Source organism: Bos javanicus, chromosome 10 (assembly GCF_032452875.1).
Source record: "Bos javanicus breed banteng chromosome 10, ARS-OSU_banteng_1.0, whole genome shotgun sequence".
Taxonomy (NCBI): domain Eukaryota; kingdom Metazoa; phylum Chordata; class Mammalia; order Artiodactyla; family Bovidae; genus Bos; species Bos javanicus.
In genome coordinates this window covers 30,694,140-30,712,441 of record NC_083877.1, presented here as the reverse complement: position 1 = coordinate 30,712,441, position 18,302 = coordinate 30,694,140, and the positions used below count along the sequence as shown (strand labels likewise).

The 18,302-nt window shown below is 38.0% G+C and overlaps 1 long non-coding RNA gene across 1 annotated transcript in view; it reads right to left on the bottom strand.

Annotated features, from left to right (window-relative positions):
• Nucleotides 1-241: 241 nt before the first annotated feature.
• Nucleotides 242-18,302, bottom strand: part of LOC133256023 (uncharacterized) — a 46,276-nt gene continuing 28,215 nt past the window's right edge. The window contains exon 3 of the long non-coding RNA XR_009739082.1: nucleotides 242-771. This is a non-coding gene — a long non-coding RNA (uncharacterized LOC133256023). The remainder of the gene's footprint in view (nucleotides 772-18,302) is intronic.

Below are 18,302 nucleotides of genomic sequence, written 5' to 3'. Positions count from 1 at the left end.
TTTAATTCATTATACTCCACAATCCTTGTGTTTTGATATATATTGTTTAACAAACAGTTTAAGTAATATTTGGTTTCCTATTTTCTTACACATACACATCTTTTAAGCAAAGATTCTGGTCATGATGAAGTAACAAGGATATAACCTTACTGAACTGATATAATCCTAGCCAACAGCCAAGAAACTCACCTTTTTAAATAGTCTGTGTAGTCTTATCATTGTAGAGGGATAATTTTCTTTGATATATTAGAATACTGACTATAAAACACATGATTCTCCAATATTATCATCACATCACTAATGGTCCAGCAATATCAGCTTTAAAATCACTGGTAGAACACTCACTGTACACAGACTTGGTGCGAAGTTCTCAAAATATGAAACTAAATAATCCAAAGGCTCTGCCTTGATATTCCCAGGGTCTACTTTCTAATGTGGATACCCTTGGCTTTTGCATCCATATTTGCCTGGGTTGCTCATTTCCCTCACTTTTACTCTGTTCATTTCTTAACCAGCTAGAGCTCCCCTCAGGACAGCGCACTTAACACTTTATAATTTTTTATCCTAAGCACTGTGCATTCAGGTACTTTTTGCATAGGAGATAGTATGGTAGCTGCTCCCAGGGAGAAACTAAATAAGTAGGTAGCAGAAAGTGAGGTTAAAATCACTCACCTGAAGTGGACACTTCTCTGGATTTGAATCCCTGCTCTTCTACTTTTGAGCTAACTGACTTATGGCAAGTCTCTAACCTTTAAGCCTCACTTTTCTTATCTGAAAACAAAAATAGAGTAATTACTTCTTATTTTTTATGAGGATTAAATGATATAATGTATGTAAAGCATTTTTCACAATATTAGCACATAGGAAGTGCTTAAAATTTTCATTTATTATTATTATTACTACTGTTACTAAAGGGGAAGAGAAGAGAAATAGAAATATTAGGTTACTGAGACTTTTTAAAAAGGGATGTATTCTTATGGATCTTTAGCCAGAGAAGTATCAAGCGTGAGGAAATCATTGTTTTGAGAGTTAAAACAAAGGACCGCTAAAGGAAGATGGAAAAGAGGAGGAAAGACAAAAAGAGCAAGGAATGTGAAGTAACGGGGCAGAATAGCTTAAATAATGGACCATGGAATTTGATGTTTCTCTTTTCTAAGTAATTTTGGGTGTCTTTGTCTATAAGTTTAACAATAATAATATGCTTAAATTGGAATAAAATAAAATAATATGCTTAAAATGGAATAAAAATAGATATTGCTTGTTTTAGACAAAGGAAAGTGCTCAGAATTTATAGATTAGGTAGAGAGATTTTCCTTGTACTTGTTCAAATGAAAATAAGATTAATAATGAATCTAAATCAGGCCAAGCCTTCCAATTTTTGACTCCTGGAACTTATATCAATAATCTCTTCCAGCACTAGATTTGCAAGAAATCAAAATTTATTCTGTAATCTTGGAATTTGAAAACTGTATTAATTTCCTATTTTGCTACAATAAATTAATGCAAACCTAATTACTTCAAACAATATGATTTCATTATGTTTCAGCTTTGGAGGTTAGAGGTCTAAAAAGGGTCTCACTGTGTTAAAATCAAGGTATGGGCAGGGCCCAGAGACCTTTGCCTGTCTTAGCTCCTAGACTCTGTATGCATTCCTTGGATGATTGTCCCCTTTCATCTTCAAAACTAGTAATGGCAGTCAAGTCTTTCTCACAGTGATTCCTCTGACACTCTTCTGCCTCTCTCTTCAGTATCTCTGTATTTTCTTGTAATTAGATTACATTGGACCCACTGGTTAATCAAGGATAACCATTCCCTAGATTAAGGTAATCTGATAAGCAACCATAATCCCATCTGCAACCTTAATTCCTTTTTGCCATGTAAGGTAACATAGTCAAAGGTTTCAGGGATTGGATATGGTAATTTTTGAAGTGTCCTATTCTGGAGAAGGAAATGGCAACCCACTCCAGTATTCTTGCCTGAAGAATCCCATGGACAGAGGAACCTTGTGGACTATAGTCCACGGGGTCGCAAGAGTCAGACATGACTGAGTAACTTTCACTTCACTACTATTCTGCCAGTAAAAAAAAGGCTGGGTGGTGAAGAATTGATGCTTTTGAACTGTGATGTTAGAGAAGACTCTTGATAGTCCCTTGGAACTGCAGTCAATCCTAAAGGAATCAGTACTGAATATTCATTTTAAGGACTAATGCTGAAGCTGAAGCTCCAGTACTTTGGCCACCTGATGTGAAGAACTGACTCATTGGAAAAGACTCTGATGCTGGGGAAGATTGAAGGCAGGAGGAGAAGGGGGCGACAGAGGATGAAATGATTCAGTGGCATCATTGATTCAATGGACAAGAGTTTGAGCAAGCTCCAGGAGATGGTGAAGAACAGGGAAGTCTGGTGTGCTGCAGTCCATGAGGTCGCAAAGAGTCAGACATGACTGAACAACTAAACAACAGCAAATTCTGCTGACCATTAAGTGTGTACTGACTGCATTCTGCTTTAGCTTTTCATTCTTACAGAAATTAAATAGAATAGATCTGAATTTTAATATAAATTAAATATTATATATATATAAATTAATATATATGGGTAATTAATGCCATTCCTTTTCCTTTTTGTCATTCAGTCGTGTCTGACTCTTTGTGACCCCATGGACTGTAGCCCACCAGGCTCCTCCATCCATGGAATTTTCTAGGCAAGAGTACTGGAGTGGGTTGCCATTTTCTTCTCCAGGGGATCTTCCCGACCCAGGGATCAAACCCTGGTCTCCCGCATGGCGAGCAGACGCTCTACCGTCTAAGCCACCAGGGAAGCCCCATTAATACTCATTAATGCCATTAATGGAGGTTATTTCTGAAGTCCAGTTAGAAACAAATTCTTCTCATTTACTTAACAATTTGGGAAAACTGATTAACCTTTTTGTACAAACAACTCATTTCAAATGAGAATCATAATATCCACCTCATATTGTTGCTGTGAGAATTAAATGAGTTAATTAAAGAATTTAGGATAACAGAATCATCAGTCCATAAATTTAGTTGCTGCTATCATTATTAGCCAGTTTTATGATCTATAGACTCTCTTAAACATATATGTAGTTTTATACATTCATCAGTCATTATCAGTTGATCCATGATTTAGTTTGACCATTGATCCACCAGAATTTATTAAACATCTTTTGCAAAATGAACTGCATACTACACATAAAATAACAAAAATATCTCACTATTATATAGCATTTACATTTTCACCTTTTTATCTTATCTGATTCTACTTAGGTTCCTACCCTTAGGAAGTTCTAGCTGCCTTGAGAAAACAAGAGATTACATACAAATTTAGCCAAACATCCCAGACATAGCACTGAAGTTTTGCAACACTATGAATAGGCATTTGCACAGGCAGAGAGTTATTAAGAGTAAGTCTATGGATTAATGAGCACCACACTGGGGAATGATAGTGAACACCATCTCAGTCAAGGTTGGGCTCTTCTCTCATATACGGCTGTGAAGACTATACTCATTAGGTTAATGAGGTCCTAAAATTTCAAAAGAAAAAAAATATCAAAAAAGTAGGCAAAAAGGAAAACAACCTGTGGTGTGATGGCTGTAATACCCCCATGGGTTCCTCCACTAAACAGTTAAATCTACGCCACACATTTCCAGGTTCATGCTTCTTCCAAACAAGGAGAGGTAGAAAACCCAACAAAAATAATTTACATAAGATTTCTTAGGTGGTTACCTGAGAAAATTGTACAGGGCAAGCATTGGGTTTCTTTCCCCAGAGTTGGTATTCTGATATACCCTTTTGCTGTTTTGTATATTGATCTCTGATTCTGACAGTCACTTCATCCTTTAGAGGATAGAGTAGGGGGAGTTTGAGTAGCATTCCTCAAGATAAAGAGAAGACTAATAAAAAGATGGGTGGAATGGGAAATCCCCCAAAGAAACAGTAGATGAGGGCAGAAGATAAGAATTTCAGCCTGACTGTTTCATTCCTTCCACTCATCTCTTGAGTCTGGCTGCCCAGCTGAGCTTTGCTCCCAGGTGGATTTCTGGGAAGAGAAAGCCACCATTTGCTCACTTTACCCTGGGGCCACCCAGCTGCCAAGTGTCAGCTGAACAGAGGTGCATCAGAGGCCTGCAGTCAAAAGGCAGCAGGATGGCCAATTGCCATGAATTTCTGCAGGAAGTCTGGCAACTTGGCATCCTGCTGCTCTCCCCCTCCCCCAGGTTAATTGCTGAGAACCTCCAACATGAAAGCTGCTTACCCTACCAACTTCAGCTGCTGCCCTCCTTTCCCTATGCCACTTCAATTCCTACCTCCTTACACTCTGAAAGTAAAATGAAGTCACTCATACACCTGGCTCTACTTGTGAACCCACCTAAGCTCTAATATAACTGTTTCTTTTCCCTCTTACACACCCCCATGGGTAAAGGCAGCATTGCCACATCCCCCTTGGACCTGATTGCTAGGCAACACTCAGCCATGTGAATTTGTCACTTCTGTTTGGCGCAAATTTCAATTTCACCTCCAACTGTAACACTGCTCGATATATTTTAGATGCCACTGTGGTTGGACGGCATCCCAGGAAAGATGTGAAGTGCTACTGCCAGGAATGAATGATTGGCATTGGGTAAAGCAATTCTCTGAACTCAGCCTTGGCATACCATTAATTGTTAAGTCTGTTCAGCTACCACCAACCTCTTGTCAGAATCGTGTCTATTGTAAGCCTTTGCGACAAGAGTCCAAATGGTAGAGCTCTCTCCCTCTGTAAGATCTAAAGAACTATGTCGATAATGAAGCAGTGGATTTCTCAGCTCACAACATATTACTTCTTCCTACTTTCATCTATTGGCTACACTTTCATGTGCAAAGAAAAAATAGTTCCACGTTTGAATATTACTGAGCTAAGAGCTGCCAATTCAGGTTCTAGCCCTGAATAAAAGATTTACCTTCCCTCCTCTCTTTATCACAGTCTGCCTACCTTCATTCATGGTAACAATTAAATGCTGCTACAAGGAAACAAGTTATTAATGGGAAAAGATAAAATTAATGCTAAACATACTCTGGTGACAATAAATATATAATATTTGATATGTAAAATTTACATACTGACATTAAATCAGAAAACATGCAGCATGAAAACAATTATAATTTTTGAATAAACACATACCATCACTGGCAAGATATAATGCTGTAATTCCCAAAGACTCCATCCAATGCAGTGTGCCCAGTGTGTTTATATATATATGTGTGTGTATATATACTGAATACGTATATGTGTATATATATATATATATATATATATATATATATATATACTGAATATTATTTGCCCTTAATGACACATTCAATTGCCTAGCCACCTACATCCTTAAATACTATGCCATTGCTCTATTGACTCTTAGATGCTACAGTGTGGAAAGCTTTCATTTCTGTGCACTGTGCTAAATAAAGGTAAAAATAGTCAATCTGTTTTGATTCCCCTTCCACTGCCTCCAGCCACCAAATTTTCAATTGATTTTTTTCCCCCTCAAATCAAAACATCCTCAGAAAGGTTGGAAATATTTCCTTAGAATGAATCTAATTAAATAGAAGGAGTCAGTCAGTTATGAGTAAGAATGGTATTTCAGACTTTAAGTGTGGGCCCTGATTCATCAGAAACAAAAGGAGTTTTTGTAACAGTGTGAATGAACCTTGAAGTGTGCATGTTCTTTTAAGAAAGGCCAAGGGTGCAGTTCTATTTTCTTAGCTCTGCTTTCATATTTATGTGTCTCATTTCCAGCTCATTGCTGATGCCTCAGTTGCGCTATCCATCACCACTTTTATCCTCCTTGTTCCTCAAAAAGAACATAAAATCCTTTTTTATGTGGTGGTAATATTATTGCAAATAAAAGCAAATACCAAAATCTTTATTAGTCTGCCAAAATAATAAACTATTTAATAAAAGCATGCTGTAAAAATAAGGTCATTTGCATCACTCAAGTTACTTGCAGGAAATACAGAGAATTATTGGTCAAAAAAATACAAACTGACAGCAATTACTTCTGTTGTTCATCTAACCACACTATGCAATAGGGTTAAATTTTTGTTGATATTTTGCACATTTTCTGGGTTTAAAAGCTTTTACTATTACTTAAAACTGGTTGCACATTGGAAAATTAAAAAAAAAATCTAACTCTCACAAAATATTGATTTCCTCTTTGCAAAAAAGATTTTTGGTAAGGGAAAAGGACTAAGTAGACTGGTCTCTTTTTGACAGCTTTTTCACAAACGTGGAAGTTGACCTACTGATAATCTTCATATTCTAAGAGTTATTGCCTAAATATTTACCATTTTAATATCCAATATTGATTTTATTTGCTTTGGACTTGCGTCCACTGTTCAGCTGTATAATTTTTACCTCTTTGTATTCAGCTTTTGTCATTTCTGCATGCACACCAATATAAGATATTTTATTTGGGAAGGTTTAACAGTGAAAGTTAACAATAAATATACTATTTCTAAATAAATTCTAATGTTTGATCTTTTAGCCTATTGTATACATAAACCTATCAATTCTTACTCCCTTGCGATTTCCAACCTCCGCTGGCACATTTGTAAATATATTATTGATATGTATCTAACATAGTAAAATCAGTAGCATGGTAAGAATTAAAATGTAATTTGTATAGCCCTTCCACTGCCAAGAATAACTTGTATACCAATTCTTCTACATAAAAAGCAAACATGACAATTAAAAAAATATTATAAATCTTTTCAAAATTACATATTACTTATTTACATTACGTGTTCCATGATGACATTTAAGGTCAAGAAAAGCTCTACAAACTACAGTTATTACTATTTTATCTTTATACAGCCTTTTGTCTATGGTTGTTTTCTTTGGGTCACAAATTAACCATTGTTAGTTTTATTGACATCAGGTTAATGTAAGAAAATGAGGTACAATTTCTATACAATGTAAAGTTTCTGAAGGATAGATAATTCAACTAAGAAAATCTGGATTTTGAAATAACACTTTTAGAAGCAAAGAAAACCAATTAAATTCATGTACTGTGTGTTATGGCCTGAATTGTGTCCCAATTAAATTCAAATGTTGATGCCCTACTCTCCCAACCCTTATGCCTAAGAATGTGACTGTATAGGAAATAGGGCCTTTAGATCAGATCAGATCAGTCGCTCAGTCGTGTCTGACTCTTTGCGATCCCATGAATCACAGCACGCCAGGCCTCCCTGTCCATCACCAACTCCCGGAGTTCACTCAGACTCATGTTCGTCGAGTCAGTGATGCCATCCAGTCATCTCATCCTCTGCCGTCCCCTTCTCCTCTTGCCCCCAATCCCTCCCAGCATCAGAGTCTTTTCCAGTGAGTCAACTCTTCACATGAGGTGGTCAAAATACTGGAGTTTCAGCTTCAGCATCATTCCTTCCAAAGAAATCCCAGGGCTGATCTCCTTCAGAATGGACTGGCTGGATCTCCCTGCAGTCCAAGGGACTCTCAAGAGTCTTCTCCAACACCACAGTTCAAAAGCATCAATTCTTCGGCACTCAGCCTTCTTCACAGTCCAACTCTCACATCCGTTAATGACCACTGGAAAAACCACAGCCTTGACTAGACGAACCTTTGTTGGCAAAGTAATGTCTCTGCTTTTGAATATGCTATGTAGGTTGGTCATAACTTTCCTTCCAAGGAGTAAGCGTCTTTTAATTTCATGGCTGCAGTCACCATCTGCAGTGACTTTGGACCCCCAAAAATAAAGTCTGACACTGTTTCCACTGTTTCCCAATCTATTTCCCATGAAGTGATGGGACCAGATGTCATAATCTTCGTTTTCTGAATGTTGAGCTTTAAGCCAACTTTTTCACTCTCCACTTTCACTTTCATCAAGAGGCTTTTTAGTGCTTCTTCACTTTCTGCCATAAGGTTGGTGTCATCTGTATATCTGAGGTTATTGATATTTCTTCCGACAATCTTGATTCCAGCTTGTGTTTCTTCCAGTCCAGGGTTTCTCATGATGTACTCTGCATAGAAGTTAAATAAGCAGGGTAAAAATATACAGTCTTCCTATTTGGAACCAGTCTGTTGTTCCATGTCCAGTTCTAACTGTTGCTTCCTGACCTGCATACAGATATCTCAACAGGCAGATCAGGTGGTCTGGTATTCCCATCTCTTTCAGAATTTCCCACAGTTTATTTTGATCCACACAGTCAAAGGCTTTGGCATAGTCAACAAGCAGAAAGATGTTTTTCTGGAATTCTCTTGCTTTTTCAGTGATCCAGCGGATGTTGGCAACTTGATCTCTGGTTCCTCTGCTTTTTCTAAAACCAGCTTGAACATCTGGAAGTTCACAGTTCACATATTGCTGAAGCCTGGCTTGGAGAATTTTGAGCATTACTTTACTAGCCTGTGAGATGAGTGCAACTGTGCAGTAGTTTGAGAATTCTTTGGCATTGCCTTTCTTTGGGATTGGAATGAAAACTGACCTTTTCCAGTCCTGCGGCCACTGCTGAGTTTTCCAAATTTGCTGGCATATTGAGTGCAGCACTTTCACAGTATCATCTTTCAGGATTTGAAATAGCTCAACTGGAATTCCATCACCTCCACTAGCTTTGTTCATAGTGCTGCTTTCTAAGGCCCACTTGACTTCACATTCCAGGATGTCTGGCTCTTGGTCAGTGATCACACCATCATGATTATCTGGGTCGTGAAGATCTTTTTTGTACAGTTCTTCTGTGTATTCTTGCCATCTTTACTTAATATCTTCTGCTTCTGTTAGGTCCATACCATTTCTGTCCTTTATCGAGCCCATCTTTGCATGAAATGTTCCTTTGGTATCTCTGATTTTCTTGAAGAGATCTCTAGTCTTTCCCATTCTGTTGTTTTCCTCTATTTCTTTGCATTGATTGCTGAAGAAGGCTTTCTTATCTCTTTTTGCTATTCTTTGGAACTCTGCATTCAGATGTTTATATCTTTCATTTTCTCCTTTGCTTTTCACTTCTCTTCTTTCACAGCTATTTGTAAGGCCTCCCCAGACAGCCATTTTGCTTTTTTGCATTTCTTTTCCATGGGGATGGTCTTGATCCCTGTCTCCTGTACAATGTCACGAACCTCATTCCATAGTTCATCAGGCACTCTATCTATCAGATCTAGGCCCTTAAATCTATTTCTCACTTCCACTGTATAATCAGAAGGGATTTGATTTAGATCATACCTGAATGGTCCAGTGGTTTTCCCTACTTTCTTCAATTTCAGTCTGAATTTGGCAATAAGGAGTTCATAGTCTGAGCCACAGTCAGCTCCTGGTCTTGTTTTTGCTGACTGTATAGAGCTTCTCCATCTTTGGCTGCAAAGAATATAATCAATCTGATTTTGGTTTTGACCATTTGGTGATGTCCATGTATAGAGTTTTCTCTTGTGTTGTTGGAAGAGGGTGTTTGTTATGACCAGTGCATTTTCTTGGCAAAACTCTATTAGTCTTTGCCCTGCTTCATTCCGTATTCCAAGGCCAAATTTGCCTGTTACTCCAGGTGTTTCTTGACTTCCTACTTTTGATTTCCAGTCCCCTATAATGAAAAGGACATCTTTTTTTGGGTGTTAGTTCTAAAAGGTCTTATACGTCTTCATAGAACCGTTCAACTTCACCTTCTTCAGCGTTACTGGTTGGGGCATAGGCTTGGATTGCTGTGATATTGAATGGTTTGTCTTGGAAATGAACAGAGATCATTCTGTCATTTTTGAGATTGCATCCAAGTACTGCATTTCGGACTCTTTTGTTGACCATGATGGCTACTCCATTTCTTCTGAGGGATTCCTGCCCACAGTAGTAGATACAATGGTCATCTGAGTTAAATTCACCCATTCCAGTCCATTTCAGTTCGCTGATTCCTAAAATGTCAACATTCACTCTTGCCATCTCTTGTTTGACCACTTCCAATTTGCCTTGATTCATGGACCTGACATTCCAGGTTCATATGCAATATTGCCCTTTACAGCATCGGACCTTGCTTCTATCACCAGTCACATCCACAGCTGGGTATTGTTTTTGCTTTTGGCTCCATCCCTTCATTCTTTCTGGAGTTATTTCTCCACTGATCTCCAGTAGCATATTGGGCACCTACTTACCTGGGGAGTTTCTCTTTCAGTATCCTATCATTTTGCCTTTTCATACTGTTCATGGGGTTCCTAAGGCAAGAATACTGAAGTGGTTTGCCATTCTCTTCTCCAGTGGACCACATTCTGTCAGATCTCTCCACCATGACCTGCCCATCTTGGGTTGCCCCACGGGCATGGCTTAGTTTCATTGAGTTAGACAAGGCTGTGGTCCTAGTGTGATTAGATTGACTAGTGTTCTGTGAGTATGGTTTCAGTGTGTCTGCCCTCTGATGCCCTCTTGCAACACCTACCGTCTTACTTGGGTTTCTCTTACCTTGGGCATGGGGTAGATATCTCACGGTGAGGAGATACCCCTCGTCCAAGGTAAGGAGCATTGGCTGTGCTTTGCTGGAGCAGCCGTGAAGAGATAGGGCCTTTAAAGAAGTGGTAAAAATTAAATGAGATCATATGGGTGGATCCTAATCCAATCTGTCTGGTGTCCCAAGAAAAAGAAATTTGGATGTATGAACAGATACTAAGAGTATGAACGCACAGAGGGAAAATTGTAAGAAAAGGTAGCAAGAAGGCGCCATTTTCAAACTAAAGAGAGGCCTCAGAAGAAACCAACTCTGTCAGTGCCTAGATCCTGGACTTCCAGTTTCCATCAATCCAGTTCAGCCCAGTTCAGTTCAGTCACTCAGTCGTGTCTGACTCTTTGCGACCCCATGAATTGCAGCACGCCAGGCCTCCCTGTCCATCACCAACTCCCGGAGTTCACCCAAACCCATGTCCATCGAGTCGGTGATGCCATCCAGCCATCTCATCCTCTGTCGTCCCCTTCTCCTCCTGACCCCAATCCCTCCCAGCATCACAGTCTTTTCCAATGAGTCAGCTCTTCGCATGAGGTGGCCAAAGTACTAGAGTTTCAGCTTTAGCATCATTCCTTCCAAAGAACACCCAGGACTGATATCTTTTAGAATGGACTGCTTGGATCTCCTTGCAGTCCAAGGGACTCTCAAGAGTCTTCTCCAACACCACAGTTCAAAAGCATCAATTCTTTGGCGCTCAGCTTTCTTCACGGTCCAACTCTCACTTCCATACATGACTACTGGAAAAACCATAGCCTTGACTAGACGAACCTTTGTAATGTCTCTGCTTTTGAATATGTTATCTAGGTTGGTCATAACTTTCCTTCCAAGGAGTATGCGTCTTTTAATTTCATGGCTGCAGTCACCATCTGTAGTGATTTTGGAGCCCAGAAAAATAAAGTCTGACACTGTTTCCATTGTTTCCCTATCTATTTCCCATGAAGTGATGGGCCCAGATGCCATGATCTTCGTTTTCTGAATGTTAGCTTTAAGCCAACTTTTTCACTCTCCACTTTCACTTTCATCAAGAGGCTTTTTAGTTCCTCTTCACTTTCTGCCATAAGGGTGGTGTCATCTGTATATCTGAGGTTATTGATATTTCTCCCAGCAATCTTGATTCTGGGTTGTGCTTCTTCCAGCCCAGTGTTTCTCATGATGTACTCTGCATATAAGTTAAATAAGCAGGGTGACAATATACAGCCTTGACGTACTCCTTTTCCTGTTTGGAACCAGTCTGTTGTTCCATGTCCAGTTCTAACTGTTGCATCCTGTCCTGCATATAGGTTTCTCAAGAGGCAGGTGAGGTGGTCTGGTATTCCCATCTCTTGAAGAATTTTCCACAGTTTATTGTGATCTACACAGTCAAAGGCTTTGGCATAATCAATAAAGCAGAAATAGATGTTTTTCTGGAATTCTCTTGCTTTTTCGATGATCCAGTGGATGTTGGCAATTTGATCTCTGGTTCCTCTGCCTTTTCTAAAACCAGCTTGCACATCTGGAAGTTCACGGTTCATGTATTGCTGAAGCCTGGCTTGGAGAATTTTGAGCATTACTTTACTAGCGTGTGAGACGAGTGCAATTGTGCAGTAGTTTGAGAATTCTTTGGCATTACCTTTCTTTGGAATTGGAATGAAAACTGACCTTTTCCAGTCCTATGGCCACTGCTGAGTTTTCCAAATTTGCTGGCATATTGAGTGCAGCACTTTCACAGCATCATCTTTCAGGATTTGAAATAGCTCAACTGGAATTCCATCACCTCCACTAGCTTTGTTTGTAGTGCTGCTTTCTAAGGCCCACTTGACTTCACATTCCAGGATGTCTGGCTCTAGGTGAGTGGTCACACCATCGTGATTATCTTGGTTATGAAGATCTTTTTGTACAGTTCTTCTGTGTATTCTTGCCACCTCTTCTTAATATCTTCTGCTTTTATTAGGTCCATACCATTTCTGTCCTTTATCGAGCCCATCTTTGCATGATAGTGAGAAAATAAATGTCTGTTGTTTAAGCCACTCAGTGTGTGGAAATTTCTTATAGCAGCCCTAGACAATTAATACACTATCCTATATAAATAGAAAGTTTTAATGAAAGTCTATTTGCAACACCAAATCAAATACAATATTAGTTTTTGCCAACTCTTCCACCCAAATACATTAAAGATATATGATGCAACTAATTCTTTTCAATTCAGGCAAAAATCCAAACTGACACCCTAAGCTCTGTGTTGTCACAAAAACACCTGAAAATCTTGCTTCATATTTGAAATTTTTTCTGTCTCAAGAGTTCTTAACCTAGAGTTCATAAACCAAAGCCTCTTGATATTTCTTATATACCAGCTGTTGTGGGCTTTGCATACATTCATTGCCATAGGAAGAAATGTATCATCTCCAAAATAAGAACCATTTAAATCTTGGGGTATTGTTTCTATTTGACTAATCAGTAGGTAATAGAGATGTTCTCTGATGGGAAAAAACCCAATATGTGTGTTGTGTGCTTAGCTGTGTCCGACTCTTTAGACCCCATAGACCGTAGCCTGCCAGGCTCCTCTGTCCATGGGATTCTCCAGGCAAGAATACTTAAGTGGGTTGCCATTTCCTTCTCCAGGGGATCTTCCTGACCCAGGAATTGAACACGGGTCTCCTGCACTGCAGGCAGACTGTTTATCGACTGAGCTACAAAAACCTAATACTGTATATTTTAATTAACAGGGTTCGATGGATAATCATGTACCATCAAGTGAATGATCTGGCTGGTCCACAGTGAGATGCTTAATTTAGTGAATAAATCATGTACAAATTTTGTCAGAGGACCAGAAAAAGCATTTTTTTTCTGGTAACCAAACGTTTTCTAAGATAGCTCACTGGTTTGTAGCTTTCAGGCTCATAAGTATCACTTAAACTCAGATGGTAAAGAAGTCACCTGCAATGCAGGAGACCTGGGTTCGATTCCTGGGTTGGGAAGATCCCTTGGAGAAGGAACAGCTACCTAATCCAGTATCTTTGCCCTGAGAATTCTATAGACAGAGGAGCCTACAGGGCTACAATCCATGGGGTCGCAAAGAGTCGTACATGACTAAGTGACAACACACACACACACAAAAAACCATAGAAGAACATCTGCAAATTTTGTGGATTCTATTTTATGCCAAGAAGAGCACTGAGATTAAATTTCTGATCTGGGCCAAATACTGTGTCTTAGCCAGTGACACTGTAACTTATATTTTAACAAAAATCTGTTTTTAAAGGCATAGTAGTAATATTTATTGAGTGCTTACTTTGTGTCAGCCACAACTCTAAATATTTTAAATATATTGTATAGGTTAGCAGCAGAAAAACAAATCATGAGATGAGTTGTTATTTCTGTAAATGGGAAAACTGAGACACATAGAGTAAGATTAACAAACTTGCCCAAGGTTATAACTACTTCTTTAAATTATCCAGATTAAGTATCTTCATATATAAGGAAACTCCTTAAAATATCATGCGATTATTGCCCATGAAGTTACTCTAGAACATTATGCAGTTTATAGACTTGCAACTTCAATGTGTTCTTTGTATCAAAGTTATTTTCAGACAAACTTTAATTTCCTTGCTATAGTATTCGTACTTAGAATGGTTTCTAAACAATAAACCCACTAGTCTCTCATTTTTCCACCAGCAATGATAATCCTGATTTTATTTCGTGAATACCTTTCTTTCTTGTAAAGGTCACAAAGTTCAGGACAGGGTTACATAGTGAAAGAAAAAAAAAAAAGAGCTGTTTCTGTCACTGAAGAGACAGGAGATAGATGGCAGGCTTCAGCACAGGCTCAATTTCTGTTGTTAGAAAACTCATTAATTGTTCGCTTTCATTTTAAAGTCTTCTCTGAATGTGTTTTTTAAAACTTTTTTTCACATCTTTGTTTTCAATGGCCCCTTACAGGCTTACAGATGGAAATCTGTTTCCCTTATCCTTATAGGTAACTTATGTTGTTTTTCTTTGAAGCAGAGGAGGGGGTAGTGAATAAAAACAGCTCTGTCCTTTAAGATCTTTTTCACACATCCCTCAACTTTTGGAGCTTTCTCTAAACCTTAGCTATGTAATAGTGTGTGTGGGAAAAGATTCTTTTTAATTTTTTTTCCTGGAGTTTTAAAGAATTCATCTTAAATGATGGAAAAGTTGTAGAATTTGAAGACTCAGTGAAAAGTTAAGTTTGGTCCCAAACCCAATGGCAAAGATTGTTTTTTTAGATTGGTTTCAAGTTACCCCAATCTTGTTACTGTTGTGGTACTAGATTATTTCCTTGTAATAGTATCAGGTTATATAATTGTCCTGGTCCATTCAACTTAATGAAATAAAGTGACACTGATGGTGAGAGTTTTACACACCATACCATGTATAGAAGAATGGTTTTCAGTAGACTCTGGACTTTTAGCATCTCTTAACCCATGATACTATTCAGTTCAGTTCAGTTCAGTCGCTCAGTCATGTCTGACTCTTTGCGACCCCATGGACTGCAACACACCAGGCCTCCCTGTCCATCACCAGCTCTTGGAGTTTACTCAAACTCAAGTCCATTGAGTCGGTGATGCCATCCAACCATCTCATCCTCTGTTATCCCCTTCTCCCTCCTGCCTTCAATCTTTCCCAGCATCAGGGTATTTTCAGATGAGTCAGTTCTTCGCAGCAGGTGGCCAAAGTATTGGAGTTTCAGCTTCAGCATCAGTCCTTCCAATGAATATTCAGGACTGACTTCCTCTAGGATGTGCTGGTTGGATCTCCTTGCAGTCCAAGGGACTCTTAAGAGTCTTCTCCAACACCACAGTTCAAAAGCATCGATTCTTAGGCACTCAGCTTTCTTTATAGTCCAACTCTCAAATCTATACGTGACTATTGGATACTATGATACTATTAGTGGTTCCTTATATTTCTCTGTATTACAAACAAATAAATAAATATACCATGATAATATTATAAATAAGAAGTTGTATCTTAATGAAATGATAAACTAAATAGCTGTAGTTATTGAATTAAGTGAAACCTATAGAAAATGATTGATTTGATTTTTAAAACTATGGACAATACTAAGAGCAGATACTGAGAAAAGTAACTGTACAGTCGACAAAGTCATTAAATTTAGAAGTTAATTAATACATTGGTAGATATCCATGAAGTAATTAAAGAACAGACAGATATTGTACTTGTAGCTTTATTTCAGTGCAGGACAGCACTTATTTTAATATTAATAAATCTGGAGAATTATAGACATATATACACACATGAGAGAGGGGAAAAATCTAAAAGCATTGTTCTTATGACTCTAAATTTAGGGTTATCTGTAAAGCTTTTTAATTAAAAAGTTATTGAAGAAGAAACATCTGAAATAGAACAGGGGGGAGGTTCTTCAAGTGACTTAGCAGTTTGCAGTAGCATCAACTGTTGCAGTGAAAACAAAGATTTCTAATCTTAGAACTTGGCAGGTAAGTGAGTAACAGATTTTTCAATATAATGTTTTGATTTTTAAGAAATAAATGAATTTGTCACTTCTTACTTTTGCCTGTTTCACATTCAGTCACATATTTTGTTACCAACTTGGGAGGTTGATTACAAATATTTTTAGTTAAAAGAATTCTTGGTTTTCTATTAACTGAACTATTTCCTAAACCTTGCACCTCTTTGGGAATCTGTAAGTTAGCTCAAGTCTGAAAAAGTGAGTGTATCTTTGAATATGCTGATATTAAGATATATGTAGGTTTGTGCATGTCTGTGTTTGAAATGGAAGAGAAGACATAATTGAGAAGTCAAAGCTCTTAGTTTTAGTTTCTTTTTGAACATTATTGGTTTCTGTCACTTTATTAATATCTCTCAACTTTTTTTATTTTATTCATTGCAAATGTTGGGAAGAAGGTGCAGAGTTGTTTGAGATATTTTTACACCCTGCAGCACACCGTCTTAGGTTTCTTTAAGTGCAATGAATGTTGTATTAATGAGGACTGTTGTCAACACTATGCCCATAAAACTGCCAATTAAGAAAAGGTACTCCTAGAGATTTTGTTTTAAAAACAAATTAGCTAGGTAGTTGGGCTATATAAAAATACATCAAAAATAAATTTCTCACTAAGATGCTTTTGAGTTGACTGGGTTCTACCTTTAAATTTTACTCATCCTCATAGTCTCTACGTGAGCCTTGCAAATATTTCCTTATTCACTTATCCACTGCAAGTAACCAAGTGCGCCTCGTAGCAAAGATTATGAATTTCCTGTTCAAATATATGTCCCCTAAGGCTAGGACAGGTAGGGAAAATAATGAGAAAGTCAATTTTTGAAAGTTATTTACAAGGCAGCTATAACATACTTTACAGAAAGAAAACATATGGTCTCCAGAATTTGCCTTGTATTGACAGGTAAATTCTAGCCCAGAACACTAAGGCTATTTCTTACTATGGTGGCAAAATGATAGAAGCCAAAATCTCAAAGAATATGGTACCTTGCCTTGACAAACTAAATTATGAAAAATCCATATTTCCACAATATTACATCTTGCAGAATGAAGTTATACAACAGTAAATGCTTTTAATTGTCTTTCCTCTATGAGTTAGAGTTCTTTACTAATTGTATATTAATATTTAGAACACAGTACAGTATGTTGTATTTTATGACTAAAACTCTTAAATACTTTCAAACATCAGCTTAATTGTCCTTTATTAGCAACAAAAATTTAAACGTCTTTCATGACACATATGGCTAGAACAATCTTAATTGTTTAGAAATGGTATAAAAATAACCACACTTCAGGTTATTCCTATCTAGAATTGGTATGCATTTTGCCTTCATAAACTTGGTAATCTCCTGAAAAATATCTGTTTACACTATTGTAAATTTGTTGGCTTGTTAAAGTAAGTTTCTTTTTTTCTTCTCTATCAAAAGAAAAAAAATTATTTCTTTAAAATTGCCAGTTTTCATTCAGTCATTCAGCCAGTTCAGTTGCTCAGTCATGTGCGAAATCTTTACCATACTTTGGACTGCAGCACGCCAGGTCTCCTTGTCCATCACCAGCTCCCGGAGTTTACTCAAACTCATGACATTTGAGTCGGTGATGCCATCCAACCATCTCATCCTCTGTCATCCCCTTCTCCTCCGCCTTCAAACTTTCCCAGCATTAGGGTTTTTTCAAATGAGTCAGCTCTTCGCATCAGGTGGCCAAAGTATTGGAGTTTCAGCTTCAGCATCAGTCCTTCTACTAAATATTCAGGACTGATTTCTTTTAGGATGGACTGGTTGGATCTCCTGCAGTCCAAGGGACTCTCAAGAGTCTTCTCCAACATCACAGTTCAAAAGCATCAATTCTTCAGTGCTCAGCTTTCTTTATACTCCAACTCTCACATCCATACATGACTGGAAAAGCCAGAGCCTTGACTAGACAGACCTTCGTTCTCAAAGTAATGTCTCTGCTTTTTAATATGCTGTCTGTGTTGGTCATACTTTCCTTACAAGGAGTAAGCATCTTTTAATTCCATGGCTGTGGTCACCATCTGCAGTGATTTTTTTTAATTCCATGGCTGTGGTCACCATCTGAAGTGATTTTGGGGTCCAAAAATATAAAGTCTGACACTGTTTCCACTGTTTCCCCATCTATTTTCCCATGAAGTGATGGGACCAGATGCCATGATCTTCGTTTTCCAAATGTTGAGCTTTAAGCCAACTTTTTCACTCTCCTCTTTCACTTTCATCAAGAGGCTCTTTAGTTCTTCTTCACTTTCTGCCATAAGGGTGGTGTCATCTGCATATCTGAGGTTATTGATATTTCTCCCAGCAATCTTGATTCCAGCAGATGCTTCTTCCAGCCCAGTGTTTCT